Genomic DNA, 21207 nt, shown 5'->3' with positions numbered 1-21207 from the left:
CTGGCAAAGAGAAAAGGAATCCGTTAGGAGTTGGGTACACACAAACTCTTAAAAAGTCATTTCAGACTTATTTTTATTACATATCCTTTAAAACAGGTATCCGATTCCTTTTTATTTTATCATGGCTTATTTATCATCATCATTATTATGTCTCAGTTCTAAACGTGCCCTACATGCCCTACAATGAGGGTATTCCAAAGCAAAGTCTTAAGTGATAGTATGGGTCAGTAGCTGATCTTGCTACGTGCACACGGGATTTTTGCCCGGGGCGCCGCCATCCGGAGGGTGCCACGCATGGCAATAGCCGCTACTGTTGGCCAGTGCCCCCCGGTGCTGTGCGGAGTTATGAAGGAAACTAGACGGGTAGACGCTACCCGTCTAGTTTCCCTTAGTGTAGAGGACCTTTGCTGTGCTGTGCGTGATGATGTCATCGCTCACCGCACAGCATTGTTGGGACTGGCACATAGACGCTAGGGGTCATAATTTACCTCTAGTGTCTATGCTGTGCTATGGGAGAGACGTCATGATGTCTCTCCCATAGATCCGAGGAGCGGTTCCGGCGGAGGTCAGCAACGGTTGGGAATCAGGAGCGGGAATAGTAAGTATTGTTTTTTTATGTAAGTGGCGCTACTCAACTGGGCGCACAAATGGGGGCACAACTCTACAGGGACATAACTGACCACGCCCCTGTATGAAGCCACGCCACTATTTTCGCCCGGGGTGCCACAAGGGCTAGAACCGGCCCGGGCATGGATCATACTAAAAACTAAAGTGTGGAAAAAGCAAAGAAATTCTTTAAATAAAGTTTCATTGTAAAAACAGTCTGGAGTAGTATTATATTTGCAAATGCAGATTATTCTGGGTTAGGGTGTGATTCTAGTAGTACATGATGGACAATGTAAGGATGTTACTATTCGTGTATGTAGACCATGAATATATGATAGCCTATGTATTGAATTACAAGAGACCACAATTGAAGAAGTAATAGCAAATGATTCTCTCTTACGTCCTAGAGGATGCTGGGGACACCAAAAGGACCACGGGGTATAGACGGGATCCGCAGGAGCTTGGGCACACTAAAAAGACTGAATCTGGGTGTGAACTGGCTCCTCCCTCTATGCCCCTCCTCCAGACCTTAGTTAGACTTTGTGCCCAGGAGTGACTGGATGCACACTAGGGGAGCTCTACTGAGTTTCTCTAGAAAAGACTTTATGTTCGGTTTTTTATTTTCAGGGAGACCTGCTGGCTACAGGCTCCCTGCAGCGTGGGAGTGAGGGGAGAGAAGCAGGACCTACTTCTTCTTAGTTAAGGGCTCTGCTTCTCGGCTACTGGACACCATTAGCTCCAGAGGGTTCGATCACTTGGTGCGCCTAGCTGCTTGTTCCCGGAGCCACGCCGTCCATCCCCTCACAGAAGCCAGAAGAAAGAAGCCGGGTGAGTATGAGAAGATCAGAAGACTTCAGGGCGGCAGAAGACTTCAGTAACGGAAGGTACAGCACAGCGGTAACGCTGTGCTCCATGCTCCCACACACATCACCAACGGTTTTCACTGGGTGCAGGGCGCTGGGGGGGGGCGCCCTGGGCAGCATGTTACTGGAGGTTGTTTGGGCGGCAAAAAGATTGTGGGTGCCTCGGCACCGTTTACAGACCCCCGCCGGCATTTTTTTACAGATTTGAGATTGCCGGGCCGAAGCGCGCCGGGAAGGGGGCGGAGCTTCGTCCCGCAGCTCACAGGCGCCATTTTCCCTGCAACACACGGCTGAGGGATAGACGCTGCCGTGACCTCCACGCTTCTCTCCCAAGTAACGGGGGGGTGGGGGGGGGGGGGCATTTTCAGAGGGGGGCCGCAGTGTGGTGCTTAATAGGCAGCGCTGGGTACATATATCGTTTCTTGCGATATATGGGCGCTGGGGTGTGAGCTGGCATACTCCCTCTGTGTCCTCTATCTGGGCTTCATTGTAGGCCTGTCACCTAGCAGGGACGTTCTGTGTGTTGTGGTGTGTCGGTACTACGTGTCGGCATGTCTGAGGCTGAAGGTTATTCACCAGTGGAGGTTATTGGGGGAGCAGATGCGGGGCTAGAGTTGGGACTGTCGACGCAGCCGACACCTGATTTGCTAGCATTGCTCAGTACAATAAACTCAAATGTAGCTTCCTTATCAAAGAGGTTAGATAAGTCTGAGGCACAGACACAGGTGTGGAAAAAGTCCATGGAAGAGGCTTTGGCTCAGGTGCAGACCCCACCCGGGTCACAAAAGACACCATTTACTCAAGTGGTAGATACTGATACCGACACGGACTCTGATTCCGAGGTCGATTTCACTGAGGCAGCTTAACATCCACGGTTAGTTAAGAGTATTCAGTACATGATTGTAGCTATAAAAGACGTTTTACACATTTCTGATGAACCTGCGGTACAGGAAACAAGGATTTGCTTGTTCAAGGGAAAAAACCTGAGGTGAAATTTCCCCCCTCTCATGAAATGAATACTCTTTGTGAAAAGGCTTGGGAGTCGCCGGATAAAAAATGGGAGATTCCCAAGAGGATTTACATGGCGTATCCTTTCCCCTCTGATGACAGGGAAAAATGGGAGGCATCTCCAAATGTTGACAAAGCTTTATCTCGTTTGTCTAAGAAAGTGGCACTTCCGTCTCCTGACACGGCAGCTCTCAAAGATCCGGCGGATCGCAAACTGGAGACGTCTCTGAAGTCCATTTTCGCTAATTCGGGTGCATTGCTCAGACCCGCTGTGGCGTCGGTATGGGTGAGTAGTGCTATTGCTAAATGGGCTGAGAATTTAGCTAATGATATGGATACTCTTGATAAAGATAATGTCCTTCTAACTCTCGGTTATATTAAGGACGCTGCAGATTACATAAACGACGCGGCGAGGAACGTCTGTCTCTTGGGTTCAAGAACCAATGCCATGTCGATATCAGCCAGGAGGTCGCTGTGGATCCATCAATGGAACGCTGATGCCGACTCCAAGAGGGCTATGAAAGCGCTACCCTTCAAAGGTACTGTCTTGTTTGGGGACGGCTTGGCTGACCTGGTCTCAACCGCGACTGCGGGTAAGTCCTCTTTTCTTCCTTATGTTCCCACACAACAGAAAAAGTCACCACATCAGCAAATGCAGTCCTTTCGTCACAATAAATACAGGCGTGGAAAAGGCTCGTCCTTCCTCGCTTCAAAGGGTAGAGGAAGGGGAAGGAAACCTCCTGCAGGTTCAGGTGCCCAGGACCAAAAGTCCTCCCCTGCTGCTACCAAGTCCACCGCATGATGCTGGGGCTTCCCTGGGGGAGTCCGAACCGGTGGGGGGCCGTCTACGAATTTTCAGTCAGGTCTGGATTCAATCAGGCCTGGATCCTTGGGTACTAGAGATCGTGTCTCTGGGATACAAACTGGAGTTTCAGGAGATGCCCCCTCACCGGTTCTTCATTCGACTGGAACACCCACGGAGACACCAGGGCGTCCACTGCAGTGGCTTGGGGGTCCCTTGACCTGGAACAATACCTCGGGAGCTTCTTGTTGAGACGAGACGCCATCATGTCGATCAACGGAATTCCCCAGCGTTCTGTCACCTCTGCAAATACCTCTTGGTGAAGAGCCCACTCTCCCGGATGGAGATCGTGTCTGCTGAGGAAATCTGCTTCCCAGTTGTCCACTCCTGGTAGGAAGACCGCTGATAGGGCGCACACGTGTTGTTCTGCCCAGCGAAGGATTCTTGTGGACTCCTCCATTGCCAGTCGGTGTATGTGTTCCCTCCACTTCCTCTCATTCCAAAGGTACTGGGGATCATTCGACGAGCAAGGGTTCAGGCGATTCTCGTCATTCCAGACTGGCCAAGAAGGGCCTGGTACCCGGATCTTCAGGACTTACTGATGGAAGATCCTTGGCCACTTCCTCTAAGAGAGGATCTGTTGTTGCAGGGGCCATGCGTGTTTCCAGACTTACCGCAGCTGCGTTTGACGGCATGGAGGTTGAGCGCCAGATCTTAGCTCGTAAGGGTATTCCCAGGGAAGTCATTCCAACTCTCATTAAGGCTAGGAAGGAGGTTACAGCAAAACATTATCACCGTATTTGGAGAAAGTATGTTTCCTGGTGTGAGTCTACAATGGCTCCTGCGGAAGATTTTCACTTGGGTCGCTTTCTCCACTTTTTACAGGCAGGGGTAGATGCAGGCCTAAAATTGGGTTCCATCAAAGTGCAGATTTCGGCTTTGTCTATTTTCTTTCAAAAATAATTAGCTGTCCTCCCAGAGGTCCAGACTTTTGTGAAAGGAGTAATGCATATCAATCCTCCATTTGTGCCTCCCGTAGCTCCATGGGACCTTGATGTGGTCTTACGGTTTCTCATGTCTTCCTGGTTTGAACCTTTGCGTAAGGTTGAGTTGAAGTTTCTCACTTGGAAGGTAGTTATGCTGTTGGCGCTGGCGTCTGCCAGGCGGATTTCAGAGTTGGCGGCTTTATCTCATAAGAGCCCGTACTTGATTTTTCATTCTGATAGGGCGGAATTGAGGACTCGTCAACAATTTCTGGCGAAGATGGTTTCTTCGTTTCACATTACCCAACCTATTGTGGTTCCGGTGGCTTCGGAAGCGGTGGCGATTCCAAAATCTCTGGATGTTGTAAGAGCGTTGAAGATCTACGTCACTAGGACAGCTGTTGCTAGGAAGACTGAGGCGTTGTTTGTCTTGTATGCTGCCAACAAGATAGGTCATCCCGCGTGAAAACAGACTATTGCACGCTGGATTTGTAGTACGATCCAGCAGGCTCATTCTTTGGTCGGACTACCGGTGCCGAAGTCGGTGAAAGCCCATTCTACCAGGAAAGTGGGCTCATCTTGGGCGGCTGCCCGAGGCGTTTCGGCGTTACAACTTTGCCGAGCAGCTACTTGGTCGGGTTCTAACACGTTTGCTAAATTCTATAAGTTTGATACCCTGGCCCATGAAGACCTGGCGTTTGCTCAGTCGGTGCTGCAGAGTCGTCCGCACTCTCCCGCCCGTTCTGGAGCTTTGGTATAATCCCCATGGTCCTTTTCGCGTCCCCAGCATCCTCTAGGACGTAAGAGAAAATAGGATTTTGGTACTTACCGATAAATCCTTTTCTCCTAGTCCGTAGAGGATGCTGGGCGCCCGTCCCGGTGCAGACTATTACTTGCAGTGTTTTCTTGCTGGTTAAATTAGTTTATACACGGGTTGTGTATTGTTTTGTTTCAGCATGTTGCTGGTGTTAATGCATACTGTTATCTGGTTTAAAGTTACTGCGGTGGTACGGTATGTTTGTGGTGTGGGCTGGTCGGTTTGTAGCCCTTAGTTTAAACAAAAATCTTTTCCTTGAAATGTCCGTCTCTCCTGGGCACAGTTCCTATAACTGAGGTCTGGAGGAGGGGCATAGAGGGAGGAGCCAGTTCACACCCAGATTAAGTCTTTTTAGTGTGCCCAAGCTCCTGCGGATCCTGTCTATACCCCATGGTCCTTTTGGTGTCCCCAGCATCCTCTACGGACTAGGAGAAAAGGATTTATCGGTAAGTACCAAAATCCTATTATTTCTTTGTGATAATGTAACAACAATAGTATTGTTACCATATACAGTGACAAGTTACATTTGGTAAGAGGGTTTGTTTTGGTTTGTACTGGAAAATGTAAAAAAAATTATGTCTTTCAATACAAATTATTGAATAAAAAAAAAAAATACAATCCGGTCGCTGTCTTTCTTCACAGTGTTCACAATTCTATCATTCTGTTCAGGATACGATCATACGGTGAACACCACTTAGGTCGACAGTCATTAGGTCGACCACTATTGGTCGACGTGCATTAGGTCGACATGAGTTTTCCCCACTTTTTTTTTATTTTTGGACTTTTTCATACTTTTTGATCCACGTGGACTACGATTGGGAACGGTAACCAGTGCTGAGCGCAGCGGTAGTGAAGCGAGGCACCTTGCCCGAAGCATGGCGAGCGAAGCGAGGGGACGCGGTGCACTAATTGGGGTTCCCCGTCACTTTACGAAGAAAAAGACACCAAAAAAAGTACCTGTCGACCTAGTGACCCCGTCGGCCTAATGCATGTTGACCAATTGTGGTCGACCTAATGACTGTCGACCAGAGTTGTGTCGACCCATAGCCTTTCTTTTCTGCAGTTGAGCTCAGTAGAATGACTGATCCTCTGTCACATTCTGTCAGTGTATATTCTCTTTCCTCAGCCTGAAGCCGGGTGCACACTTGGCCCAATAGTACATTAATGACTCCTGCTGGTTACACTTCATAAAATCGCTGCTGAAGATGCCAGTGGATCCCTGGAGGATCTCCGTAAAGCCACCGATGCCATCTGCTCCTCCACTTACACGGATGGGAGTCACAGTATAAGCTGCTACTTTGGGGGTCATTCCGAGTTGACCGCACGTAGCAACTTTTTGCTGCCCGTGCGATCAACTAGTCGCCGCGTATAGGGAGTGTATTTTTGCATAGCAAGGCTGCGATCGCTTGTGCAGCCCTGCTATGCAAACAAAGTTTTGTGTAGAACTAGACCAGGGTAACAATTACTTAACCCTGTACGATTGATCCAGCGGTGAAGGTCCCGGAATTGACGTCAGACATCAGCCCTCCAAACGCCTGGACACGCCTGCGTTGGACTCACTACTCCCAGAAAACGAAGAGTTGCCTTCCTGCTGTCATTCTTCTTGCGATCGCGCCAGCAATGGCTTTCTTCGTTCTTCTTATCGTTGCCCAGCGACGGCCGTCTCTGGACAACGTCGCGCCTGCGCATTGTGGCCGTTGCACATGTGCAGATCCGACCCGTTCGCACCGCTGCAAAAACCGGCAGCGTGCGAACGGGTCGGAATGACCCTCTTTATCTCCCTCCACTTTATCTCTCTCCAAGGCTTCGTACATTTATAAATAAGCCTGTCCACTAAAACAAAATTATTATACTACATAACTGTGTCTCGGAGTCTATAGTAAATGTTAGTTTATCTGCTGGAATATTTCCCAAGCACTGGTGATGGAAAGAATGATTTCTGTACGTTGCACAGTTTCTGATGTACCACTAGGGGGCAGTGACGGCCAACTAACCACTTTCTAGTATACACAACGCCACCACAATGATATTACACCAATAGCACTGCTGCTACGTATTCTTTGTACATGGATGTTTTCTATCTGTGCTACTTATACAGGATTATAGGCCCTAGTTACCTATCTTGTCATTAGTCATGTAATAATATTATAACATCAGGAGTAAAAGATGCTGAACATGCAGCTTGGTCGTTATAGGCCTAATTGGCAGACAAGTATAGGACCAAACATTTAGTTAGGGGTCCGGTGTTGTTGCTGTGGCCTCATGGGGCCCCCACTCTGCAAAGAGCATCCCCCTTCCCTCCCCTGTCTGACCTCTTCAGGCAGCAGCCAGGTGTATGTAAATCTGCATGAGCACATATGTGTGCGGCCTGCTTTATACACATAGGGAGGAAATTATTACAGTTTTATATCATTTACACTACGCAAACTGGCGCCGGCCTCCCTTTATGGAGGAGACAGTGACAAAATGAGAGCAGGCAGGGGTCGCTTGCCGGAGAAGACTGAGAGCCACCGGCCGAGGGTAAGCGGAGGTCCGGAGGCGGGAGAGTGATGATGGAGTGGGTGTGCTGTAAAACCCCGCCCTCTCCCCGGCCAGCCACGCAAACTTTTCTGGGGTGCACTTTTCCCTCCGTGGGGGTGGGGGCACAGTTTTCCATAGTGCCATGGGCGCCAATAGTCCCTGTTACTCCTCTGGGGGGAGGTCTATCAAACCTCTGAGAGAAATAAGGTGGGGAAGTTGCCCTTGACAACCAATCAGATTGTAACTGACCACAATCACTGCAATATATAATGAAGTAATTTTTGCCTCATCTTTGAACAAATAGATCTTTGCAATCATGTCCCTCCATTGTGTGCCTGAATTGTCCACAGATCCGCATGTGTGCGTATATGGCCGGCCGGAGCCTAGTTTTTTTGGTAAGCAGATATAGATTTTGGCGCCCCTATGTATACAGTGGGTGGAGCTACAGCGTGGGTGGGGCATCAATTGTCAAGGTTTGGGCTGTGAATGTGGGTGTTATTATCTCCTATATAATAGCCCTATTCTGTGACCTTGTGATTCATTTGCTAACGCTGGGCGGAGTCACAACAGTGGGCGGAGTTATTCAAATGAGTCACAGAGATCTGGCCAAATCTACAGGAGACTAGGAGCAGAAGAAGATAGCATGGACATTGGGCATGTCACAGGCAGGGGTGCAGACCTCTCAGCTTTCTGCAGGAGCTTTCTCCAGGCAGAAGGAGGGAAACACTCGGCGAAAAGGGGGCGTGGCTTCACGGGAGGGTCCCCGTTTTCGTCAGTGAGGGGGCTTGCCCAGCGCTCTGTGAGCTGCTGGCATGCCCCCAGGGGCTGATTATGAGTCCGGGGGGCCCAGGGCACTTGAGACAGGGGAGCCCTATCTCATTGCTGTGCCTGCTGGGGGTTGGGGGCGTGGCCTAATCGCGGCCCGCGCGGTCACGCCCCCTTATGCAAATTCCGATTTTTGTTTTTATTTTTTTTATGGGATTTTGGCCCCTCAGCTAGGGCTAAATCCAGAGGAGGTGGTCGCTCCCCCCTACACACCCGCACAGGGACAAGAAAGCAGGGAGACTGCTGCCTCCCTGCAACACCACAGACCTGCCAATATGCAGCAGCGTGTGCTGACTGTAGCACAATGCTGCCACTGTTGCTGGCAGGACGGGGGGGGGGGGGGGAGCTTCTGAGCTGGGACAGAGCTACTCCAGCCGGGGGGGGCCTCTAAAACTGTGGGGCCAACGGTACGTATCCCCCGCCCCCCCCTTAATCCGGCTCTGCTGCTGGAACCCCCCCATTAATCCATACCCCCTGATGCCCCCTCTCCCTCTGTCTCCACTATTCACTGCTGCTCTGCTAAGCAGAACAGCGAGTACAGGAGCTTTCCAACTGCCCCCCCCCACCGCAGGACACTGCGACCCGCGGGTGGGACAGCGGGACAGACCCCAAAAAATGGGACTGTCCCGCGAAAATCGGGACATTTGGGAGGTATGGGTGTGTGTGAGGGGTATGTCATACAGACAGACGGGCACTGGCTCACTGTGTGCTTGACCCCCCACATCGGCATACTCAGCAGGGTCTCTCTGGTGCGGAGGAGCGTCACTTTCTGACACACTCCACGCTTCTTAGCTGCAGTTTAGTGAGGCACCTGCCGCTGTGCAGGTTCCATACTGCCTCTGTTATCTCCAGCCCCGGCAACCCCACCGCTAGCTGCAGCGCTGCCACCCGCAGTGGAGTGCGCCCAGCTCATTCACACACTTTAGCTGGCGGGTAGCGCTGCAGAAATCCGAGCTGCTTGCAGGCTCTGACCCACTCCTCCCTCCAGCCGCAGCGTCTCCTGGGAGCTAACCAGTCACTCCCAGTCTCCCCTTACCACAGTGCCCGGAAGCCATGAGGTCCGCGCCACGTGCATGCTATGACCCCCTCCTCCCTCCAGCCGCAGCATCTCCTGGGGGCTAACCAGTCATTTCCAGTCTCACCTTACCACAGTGCCCGGCAGCTGCGCAAGGTCTGCGGTGTGTGACTGAGGAGGGGGGGAGGGATGCGGACTGGCAGAGAAAGCAGGACTCCAGCCTGAGAGAGTCAGCCATGCCAAGTCTCCAGCAGCAGCAGATCCCAACAGGTTGGAATGGAACAGCAGCAGCCAGCAGCAGTGACTCCGGTAAGACACATCTGTCTGTCACCACTGTTTTGTCCCTAATACCAATCTCTCCCGTGCCCTGTGTTCTGTCATGTCCCTGGCCTTGCCCTGCCACCCTTATTCTGGCCCTTTCACCCTTATCCTGGCCCTGTCACCCTTATGCTGGCCCTGTTACCCCTATCCTGGCCCTGTCACCCCTGTGCTTGCCCTGTGAACCCTATACTGGCCCCGTCACCCCTGTCCTGGTCCTGCCGCCCCTACCCTGGCCCTGTCACCCCTATCCTGTCCCTATCATTTCTGTCCTGGCCCTGTCACCCCTGTCCTGGCCCCGTCACCCCTGTCCTGGCCCCGTCACCCCTGTCCTGGCCCCGTCACCCCTGTCCTGGCCCCGTCACCCCTATCCTGGCCCCGTCACCCCTATCCTGGCACCGTCACCCCTGTCCTGGCCCCGTCAACCCTGTACTGACCCTGTCACCCCTGTCCTGGCCCTGTTACTGCATACCCTCCAACTACCTTTTATGGCATGTACAGTACCCGCAGCGCCTCCAGACCTCTCCCCAATGCACCACACCTCCACCCCTCCCCCACATGCTGTGCCTCCAGACCCCCTACACCACCCGTGGCTCCCACTCCTCCACCCCTTCACCACCCACAGCACCTCCAGGCCCCTTCCACCATTCACCCCCCTTATACGTCTCCCCCCACACCTGCCCCCCTCCACCCGCAGCATCTGCAGACACCCTCCTCCATCAGCGGTCCCCCCCTCACCCACCCCTCCCCCACCAATGGCACCCCTGCACCTGCCCCTCCACCACCTGCAGCACCTCCGGACCTCCTTTCCCATCCGCCGCAACACCCGTACCTGCCCCTACCCTACCCATGGTGCCTGCGGTCCCCTACCCAACCCCCGGCACACCCGTCCCTTCCCATCCCACAGCACCTCCGGAACCCTTCACCCATCCACAACATCCCCACACCTGCCCCTCTCCCACCCGTGGCACCCCTGCCCCTCCCCCACCTGCTGTGCCTCCGGACCCCTCCCCCATCTGCATCCCCCACTCCTCTGCCCCTCCCCCACGCGCAGCACCTCCCGAACCTTCCCCATCCGGGCCCCATCCCCACTTCTGCCTCCCCTCCACCCGCAGCATCTACAGACACCATCCGCAGTCCCCCCCGCACCCGCTACATTCTGTACATCGTGCCCTGCAGGTGCTGTTCACGCCGTCGCAAGGGGCTGCGCCTCCTTCACCATCGCACGCCCTTTCATTGTGCAATATTTAACCACTAACAAAGGAATGCAGGTAATACTCCATATAATACAAATATTAAACCCCAGAAAGGCATGCAAGGGTTAAGGGGGCGTAGCCCCTTGCGACGGTGTGAAGAGCGCCCGTAGGGCGCGATGAAGCACCTAGTAGCATGATAATCCATTGGTGTTTCTATAATGGGTGCAGTGTGTGCGGGGCCCACCCCGCACACACTGCACCCATTTGTTTAATACTTACCTCTCCGGAGTCTCCTGTCGGAGCCATCCCTTCTCGGCAGCACAATGATGGCACCTTTTCACCCAACCTCTGTGACGCAGCTGCTGATGTTGCAGAGTGAGTGCCAGCTTAGGGTTACCTCACTGTAGGCTATAGACCACCTGCTACACATTCCGCCCAACATAATATAAGGATAGCATCTGCTATAGAGCAGCCACAGAGCAGGACGCAGCTATGACAGGTGTAGCCCGGTGGTCATCTGTATTACTTCCAGGTCACCTACATAGTAAGCCTGCGAGCCTGTATCTCAGCGCCCAACAGCTCCTTCTCCCCCACGCCTGTCTGTTTCCTCCTGCAGCACATATTCTAGGATTAGGCTGCAGGAGGGGTGGGTTACAGTGGCGCACGCAGGGGGGGTTTCTGAGCACCCAGAAACCCTCCCTCCACCCAAAAAATTTTTTTTTCTCTAACGTCCTAGAGGATACTGGGACTCCGTAAGGACCATGGGGAATAGACGGGCTCCACAGGAGATATGGGCACTTTAAGAAAGAACTTGACTCTGGGTGTGCAGTGGCTCCTCCCTCTATGCCCCTCCTCCAGACCTCAGTTTGAGACTGTGCCCAGAGGCAGATGGGTGCACTGCAGGGAGCTTTCCTGAGTTTCCTGCTAAGAAAGTATATTTGTTAGGTTTTTTATTTTCAGGGAGCACTGCTGGCAACAGACTCCCTGCATCGAGGGACTGAGGGGAGAGAAGCAGACCTACTTAAATGATAGGCTCTGCTTCTTAGGCTACTGGACACCATTAGCTCCAGAGAGAGTCGGAACACAGGTTCGCCCTGGACGTTCGTCCCAGAGCCGCGCCGCCGTCCTCCTCACAGAGCCAGAAGAAAGAAGCCGGGTGAGTATGAGAAGAAAGAAGGCTTCAAAAGGTGGCAGAATACTTCGTGAGCTTCACTGAGGTAACGCACAGCACGGCAGCTGTGCGCCATTGCTCCCATACACCTCACATACTCCGGTCACTGTAAGGGTGCAGGGCACAGGGGAGGCGCCCTGGGCAGCAATATAAACCTCTTATTTGGCAAAAGAGAGCATATATACAGCTGGACACTGTATATATGCATGAGCCCCTGCCAATTTTACACTTTTAGCGGGACTGAAGCCCGCCGCCGAGGGGGCGGGGCTTCTCCCTCAGCACTCACCAGCGCCATGTTTTTCTCCACAGCACCGCTGAGAGGAAGCTCCCCGGACTCTCCCCTGCTTATACCACGGTAGAAGAGAGAGTTTTAAAGAAGAGGGGGGGGCACATAATTCGGCGCAGATAATAATAACAGCGCTACCGGGTAAACATTAAATTGCTGTGTTTTTCCTGGGTCATATTGCGCTGGGGTGTGTGCTGGCATACTCTCTCTCTGTCTCTCCAAAGGACCTTGTGGGGGAACTGTCTTCAGAAGAGCATTCCCTGAGTGTGTGGTGTGTCGGTACGTGTGTGTCGACATGTCTGAGGTAAAAGACTCTCCTATGGAGGAGATGGAGCAAATGTGTGTGTGTGTGTGGTGTCGCCGTCGACAACGATGACGCCTGATTGGATATGTGAAATTAAGGGCTAAGATGAATTATTACACAAAAGATTAGAGAACAGACAGGGAATCTACCCATGTCTGTCCCTATGTCACAGAGATTTTCAGAGTCTCATAACGCTCACTATCCAAAATCATAGACACTGATATCGACACGGAGTCTGACTCCTGTGTCGACTACGATAATGCAAAGAACAGCCAAACTGGCAGAAAAGTATTCAATATATGATTATTGTAATAAAAGATGTTTTGCATATCACTGATGACTCATCTGTCCCTGACACGAGGGTACACATGTTTAAGGGGAAGAAAGCTGAGGTAAATTTCCCTCCTCTCATGAAGAAAAAGAGCGGGAATCTCCAGACAAGAAGCTGCAGCTTCCCAAAAAGAATTCTCAGGGAGTATCCTTTCCCTAATGGGGCCAGGATACGATGGGAATCTTCCCCTAGGGTGTACAAGGCATTGACACGTTTACACAAAAGGTAGCGCTGACTTTACAGCTATCCTCAGGGATCCTGCAGATAACATGCAGTAAAAGTACTTTGAAGTCCACATTCTGGTACACTACTCAGACCGGCGATTGTGTCGGCATGGGTTTTGTCAAAGTCAGAAAAATATCCCTATACACGCTGCCATATTTGCACCTCACGCTGGTCCGCGCTGCGCATGCGTGCGCTTTCCCGTGATAGCGCATACCCGCTGATGCGTGCACCCGCTCGCATCGGTATGCGTATTTACGGTAAGGAGTATGTAGTCGTAGCGTGCGACCCAATCGTTACATATTTCCACAATTAATGTAGTTTGTAGATCATGGTCCCTTTGATAGATTCTGAAAGTTTGGTTAATATAGAATGTCCCTGAATGGAGGAATCCCTCTTTGTATTGTGCGAAGGGTCTAACAGGAATCATACAGCAGTGTTTGGTACCCATCGGAAGAGTATTTAATTAGCAATATTCCGGTGTTGGTTTGGAGCGTATTAATCGCTCGTGCGAATAGTTATGGACATAAGAAGTTTATGTCCATTACTATTATTTACTCTTACTCAGGTATGCGGCGGGAAACCTAGTTTCCCACCCACCTGAGCTGTTTGAAATCGTCACAGCCCACCTGTATGAATCACCCTATGACCTTTTGCTATAGTGCGAAGCCGAATTCCTTCGTCCAATGGACAATGGGATTGTAGGGACTATGAGATTGCATTGTGTGTGGGGCATAAATAGGCAGGCCGACCATATCCAACTTCACTCTCATCAACGGTTTTCTTGCTGATAATCGGGAGCTGGATATCGAGGCGCATGCGATCATACCCTTTGTGCGTAAGTTTCTCTCCGTAATCATTGTCTTACTGTGAGCCAATTTCTCTCATCTCTCTCCATTTCTCTCTCTCTCTCTCTCCCTTCTCTTTTCTCTCGTATCTCCCATTGACTAGTATTGTATTGTATTAGATCAGCATAGTATTGTATTGTATTTCTTGTATAGTTATTTGGTTAGGAAGTCTCTGTTATATTGTAGTGTATCATTTGTACTGTGATTCTTTTTGCAAGTATAATAGTTATAATACAGATAATAGGCTTTGGACCCTAAACCAGTATCTGTGTATTTCCTATAGTTTTAAGTGTTCACTTGAGCGTCGGTGACGCTCAAGCAGCTTTGTAGTTAGTCAGGTTACACAAGGTTGCACTTACACCCTGTATTCACATTAAGGTATTCTGTGTATTTCATTGATAATAGGTTTAGACATAAACGTATAGCGTTGTGAGCGTCTGCGCCGCTGGTGATCTCCTCGTGGTCTCGAGCGTCCGCTACGCCATAGCGAATCATTACTCTAGTCATCACCAATAACGTGCTGTCTTGTGATCACTGGGCCGTGAGCGAACGTGACGCTTGAGCGTCTCGCCTACGGCTGAAGCGATCGTTACGCAACTAGCGTACCCTTACGGTACTTCTTAAGTAAACAGCGTACTGTGTTCTTAGACTTCATTAAGGGTTGTTTATACGACAAAGGAATTTAACATTGTCAATTGGGGACTCGTCCTGTCCTTCTCATATCTGCACTAGGTAGATCAGCAGACATTATCCCCCAGCAAAGGGTGGGAGGTTGTCTCACAGTGCTGACGGGATAAGCGTCTGCTTCGCTTAGATAAAGAGTGCTGAAGGAATCCGGGAACCGGAAGTAAGAACAAAACGCTTGTGTCTTTTAAAACTGTTTATTTCTTTTCTGTCTTGCGTATACATGCACGCATACATACATATCTGCATTTCTTTTTCAATTTCGTATATCACTATTCCTGTTTGCCAATTTTTATAGTTGATAGAAAGTACTAAAAGAGATTTGCTGTTATTTCATAGTAGAGGTAATAGTTAAAGTATAGACCAACACACGGCTTGTCTGGGAGATAAGGCAGTCAGTGTGGTGTGCGGTAGATGATCAGGGATCATCTACATTGATAAAAGTAGAAATTGTGTTACGGTGGATCTTTTGTTTTGCGTACACGTGTCTCTAACAAAGACTAGCGTACGCAATCCAAAGGCAGACGCACACAGCGTACATTACGCAACGTAGCGTCCGGTTACGCCCACGTAGCTCAAGTAACGCAAAGGCGATAAGTAACGCACAGCGGTAGATAACGCGACGCGGTAAATAACGCAAATCTATTTTTGGAAAATTTGAAATTTAGTTTAACAGATCCTGCTCCTAATTGGTAACACAGCTGGGCTAAAGAAAATTTCTGCGCAGAAATAGATATAGAAACGAAAGTGTACATGTGTTGAGTGAGTGTGTTTTTATTACATAAGTTTATATAACTTAGAGGTTGAACCAAAAAGAAATCGGGTAGGACATACGTGTAAGTGACATATACGGTGGCTAAGGAGGCATCCTTGGTTAAATAAAATATGAGCATTAGAGTATAGCGGACCAGCATACAAGACCAGGAGGTCAGACCAGGAGGTCGTACAGAACAAGACCAGGAGGTCATAAGGAGACAAAGAAGGTCCGCTATAAAGGTACAAAAAGCACAACCCCGGGGGTTGGTGCTAAAACCCATATAGGCCATTGGAAGCTCTGGCTGAAGGAATTCGCAGCCGCAATTTTCGATTCCACTGATCTCTCAGTACATAACAGGTAGTGCTTATGTACTGAACGATTGTACCGCACGTAATTGTGTGCAGTAGTTAGTAATCTGACCTAATACCATTAGAGTAAAGTGGTCACAAACGCTATTTGTACATTCTGACGTGATTTGTGTAATTTTTTATTTTTAAAGGGAAGTTCGCTGGTCACTCAGGAACTATCTAACAACCCCACCTTTACTGGAAAGAGTAAGTGTCCTGCGGGTAACCCTCGTATGTTCCAGTAAACAGAAGGTTTCTGGTAGGGCCCTGTATCGAGTACGCCAGCACCATATCGGTGTGATCAGGTCGTATTGGTCGAGGTGGGCGAGTGAGTGGGGTACTCGGTAAACCGCCACCGCCGGCCTATTTTGAATAATTTGGTTTGCTGTAAGGGTTCGCTGAAGACCGTGATATAAAGATCAAAGGAGTAGTAAGCAACACCTGCAGATTATGGGGGCCAATTGTTCAGGTAGGGGGCGATCAACCTCGGTTCGGGTTGATTCAGAGAACCGACCAGTCGGGTCGGCAAGGTACATCATGTGTGAAAAATACGGAAGTCACACAGAGGTTTTATGTGATGAATGGGAGAGAATGACTGTACAAGACAGGGAGAAATTCCCAAGAATAGGTAGCTTCAGTCCAGAAGTGTTACAAAATTTAAGGAGGAGGATATGTCTCATAAAATCAACAAAGAGACGAATTCAGCATCATGATTATTTACAGTTGTGGCAACAGGAAGGTGAGATACAGAGAGGTTTGGCTCTGGCGGCGGGATCTGGGGCAGTCAGGAAACTGATAGCCACAGCCCCGCCACCACCATACATAGCAGGAGAGAAGTTGATTACGGAGAGAAATGCACTGGGTTGTAAAACACAAACACTTAGTAACCCTGTAAATGTTAATGATGTTAACCAAGTAACCCATGCAAGTATTAACCCGTGCAAGTTGTACCCTGTTTTGAACTTTCCTCAGGAGTGTGATCAAGAAGACGATCCAGCAACAATTTCAGCTCTCTCTCTCGCAGCCACCATAGCAGAGACCACAGTAGGCACAGCAACACCCACGAGATTAGCGAAAGCCCCTAGCGGAGGGATAGGTGAGGTCGTGTCAACTGGTAAGTACGGCACCATGCATTATACTGAAACAATTTCACCACAAGTTGTAGAATCTACACAGAATGAGGTTGTTAGAGTTAACCCTGTTAGAGTAATAGCAGTTCCCAATGGGAAAACAGATGTATCAGGAGCCACTCCCATAAGGAACATTGCCATGTACACTCCATTTTCCCGAATGGAATTAAGAACAATAGTGTCCGAATTTCCTGACCCCAGGAAAGACTTAGTTGCTAGCCAAAAATACATCAGGGATCTAGGTAACACTGTAGAACCCAACAACAAGGATTGGCAGATACTGCTAAGAGCTTGTTTACCTTCAAATGTCGACTCAGTTCAATTCTTAGCGGATTGTGGACTAGATAAAGATGTACCACTTTCTGATGTGTACAACAAAGATAACGTAAAAAGGATAAATTTACAGCTAAAGGAGTATTTCCCAACCGTTGTTAAATGGAACAAAATATTCTCCATTAGACAAAAAGAGTCCGAAACGGCAACAGAATATTTTCATCGGGCACTATTAGAAATGGCAAAGTACACTGGAATAGAAGACATTAGGACCAACCCAAACCACCAAGAAGTAGCAGTATCTGTACTGATGGATGGTTTAAAGGAAACATTAAAGACTAGGGTTCAGACCACGCAACCATGTTGGCGAGGTCTGTCGGTGTCCACATTGAGAGAGGCTGCTATTGATCACGACAGAAACATCACTAGACACAGGGAGTCGCAAAGTGATAAGTTGATGTCAGTAAGTATACAGGCGCTGACCACAAGGCAGCCTGCGTATGTACCACCGAATCCTGTGGGTAAGTCAAGTGTAATAACATGTTTTTCTTGTAACAAACAGGGACACTATGCACGAGACTGTAGAACAAAGAGTGTACAAAGATCTTTTCAAACCCCTAGACAACGACACGACACACGACATTGGGAGCAGGGTCCACAGAGGCGGAGTTTTGAGCCACATACAGGGGAAACAAAAAGATACCCCCCGAACAGAGATTGGCATGCCTCTGGTAGTTCCCAGCTAATTCCCCCACAAGTAGTTGCTGCCAACGGGATTCAGGGAGGTCAGCATACCCAATAGGGGTGTGGCCATACCTGTAATCTGCAGCCAGTGAAATTGATTGCCAGTCTTGGAAGCGAACCAGAGATTGCAATCAATGTAGCTGGTAAAACCTTAAACTTTCTTGTAGACACAGGGGCGGCCAAGTCAGTGATAAATTCGACAGTGGGCATGAGAACCACTGGTAGGACAGTTCCAGCCATGGGAGTAACAGGAGTAGTCCAGCACTACCCTGTTAGCAAACCAGCCGAGATTACAATAGGGCCTTTGCATACCAAGCATTCGTTTTTGCTAGCTGCATCGGCACCAACCAATCTCCTGGGAAGAGACTTACTATGTAAAATGGGTTGCGTCATTTATTGTACTCCTGAAGGTGTATTCTTGGACATTCCTGAGAATCACGCTCAGGAAGTACGAGACATGTTAGACTCCCCATCAAAATTAATGTCACATCCCATTATGACAAATAGGAATCCATCTCAAATAGAAGAAATGACATCTCAGATACCAGAGTCACTTTGGACAAAAGATGGACAAGACACTGGATTAATGGCAAACGTAGCTCCAGTAGTTGTACAAGTAAAAGATGGTAGGATAGCTCCAAAAATCCCACAGTATCCCCTGAAGCCAGAGGTGGAGTTAGGAGTTTTCCCAGTAATAGAGCGCTTGCTACAACAGGGCATTCTAGTAAGAACGTCCAGCACAGCAAATAGTCCCATCTTCCCTGTTAAAAAGAGTGGGGGGAGGGGTTACAGGCTAGTGCAGGATCTAAGGGGGATTAACAAAATAGTTGAGAGTCAGTTCCCCGTAGTGCCTAATCCAGCTGTCATCCTAATGCAAATTCCTCCCACTGCCAAATTTTTCACTGTTATTGACCTCTGCTCCGCATTCTTTTCGGTACCTCTGCACCCTGACAGCCAATATTTGTTTGCATTCACATACAGAGGAGTCCAATACACGTGGACTCGGTTACCCCAAGGTTTCATAGACAGTCCAAGTATATTTTCTCAGGCTTTGCATGATTGTTTACAGTCTTTCCAACCGGAGAGTGGAGATGATTTACTACTGTGTTCAGATTCGCTGGAAGCTTCCCTGAAGGATACGAAACAGCTCCTGTTTCATCTTTCAGACACAGGACATAAGGTTTCCAAAGACAAGTTGCAATTATGCCAAGCTAAGGTAAAATATTTGGGACACTGTCTAACACAAGGACTGAGACACCTGACCGCTGATAGAATCCAAGCCATTAGAGACATGACACTGCCACAAACCCAGCAACAGATCAGGACGTTTTTAGGAATGTGTGGGTATTGCCGTAATTGGATCCCAGGGTTTTCCATATTGGCGTTACCTTTGCAGGAAATGGTCTCCTCAAACAAACCTGATAGGATCTCGCATACAGACGAATCCGAAACAGCATTTGAGAGACTCAAACAGTGCCTAACGCAGGCGCCAGCACTAGGTATGCCAGACTATGGGAAACCCTTTGAACTATACGGAACAGAAAGTGCTGGTTGCGCAGCAGGTGTACTAACCCAAAAGCACGGTGACGCCAGCAGGCCAGTTGCATACTACAGCGCTCAGCTAGACACGGTAGCACGATCCCTCCCCACATGCTTGCGTAGCGTTGCGGCGATAGCATTGCTAGTGACAAAAAGCGAAGATGTCGTGCTAGGCCACAACCTCACAATCCATACACCACATGCGGTATCTGCCTTATTGAATTCTGCCCAAACCAGACACGTCTCATCAGCAAGGTTTACAAGATGGGAATTGGCATTAATGGCCCCAGTAAACATCACCATAAGGAGATGCAGCGCATTAAATCCTGCAACATTTCTCCCAGGTGTGCCTGGTCAGACACAAAGGGTGGAAGGTGAGAGTGATGGGGAAGGAGGATTTAATACAAAGGAAGATACACATGATTGTATGGAATATTTGACCCAAAATTTTACCGCAAGGCCTGACATCAGTGACAATCCACTGGAAGATGCAGAACTCACGTTCTACACGGACGGTAGTTGTCACAGACAGTCAGACTCGGGAGACTTGTGTACTGGATACGCAGTCGTAGATGACCAAGACACCATAGAAGCGGAACCGCTAGGTCCACCTCACTCAGCCCAGGTTGCTGAACTGGTCGCCCTAACCAGAGCATGTGAATTGGCTAAGGGTAAGTCAGCCAATATCTACACCGATTCTAGATACGCCTTCGGGGTAGTACATGATTTCGGAGCCCTATGGCGCCTCAGAAATTTCATGACGGCAGCTGGTACACCGATAGCGCATGCAGCTTATATAAAAAGGCTTCTAACAGCGATACAGGAACCCGACAGAGTGGCTGTTATCAAATGTAAAGCACATACATATAGCCAAGACCCAGTATCCCTTGGTAACAGCCGAGCAGACGAAGCCGCAAAGCTTGCAGCTGCTACCCCCATACAGACAGACACCACACAACTGATGGTATTTAATACCATCAACACACAGAAGTTGTGTGAGATGCAGAATTTGTGTTCCACACAGGAAAGGGCAGTTTGGAAGGCAAAGGGATATGGCCAGGAGTCCTCAGGGCTCTGGACGGATGGACATGGTAAACCAGTGGCCCCCAGGACATACCTTCCATGTCTGGCTGAAGCAGCTCACGGGCTGACTCATCTAGGCAAGGAGGGAATGTGCAAATTGGTAAGAGCATACTGGTGCGCCCCAGGATTCTCCTCTCATGCGAGTAAAAGAGCAATGTCATGCCTTACCTGTCTGAGAAAGAATATTGGAAAAGCAATACCTACAGAACCATCCCATATCCCACCTGCCGGCGGCCCTTTCCAGGTAATACAAATTGACTTCATTCAATTACCCCCTTGTCGAAATTTGAAATATGTACTTGTTTGTATAGATGTTTTCTCGAATTGGGTCGAAGCATTTCCAGCAGCTACAAATACCGCTATGTTTACAGCTAAGAAAATTGTGCAGGAATTTGTATGTAGATATGGTATCCCTAGAATCATTGAAAGTGATAGGGGTACCCATTTTACCGGTGATGTCTTTCAAGGAATGTGTAAATTAATGGGTATTGATAGCAAGCTGCACACTCCGTACCGTCCACAGGCGAGTGCGAAG

General features: G+C 49.4%; 1 protein-coding gene across 1 annotated transcript in view; it reads left to right on the top strand.

Annotated features, from left to right (window-relative positions):
* NPDC1 (neural proliferation, differentiation and control 1) overlaps nucleotides 1–21207 on the top strand; it is a 221691-nt gene that overhangs the window by 24810 nt on the left and 175674 nt on the right. The window lies entirely within an intron of this gene.

Source organism: Pseudophryne corroboree, chromosome 8 (genome assembly GCF_028390025.1).
Source record: "Pseudophryne corroboree isolate aPseCor3 chromosome 8, aPseCor3.hap2, whole genome shotgun sequence".
Taxonomy (NCBI): Eukaryota; Metazoa; Chordata; class Amphibia; order Anura; family Myobatrachidae; genus Pseudophryne; species Pseudophryne corroboree.
The sequence above is the reverse complement of the archived record's forward strand: the minus strand, read 5'-3'. Positions and strand labels throughout refer to the sequence as shown.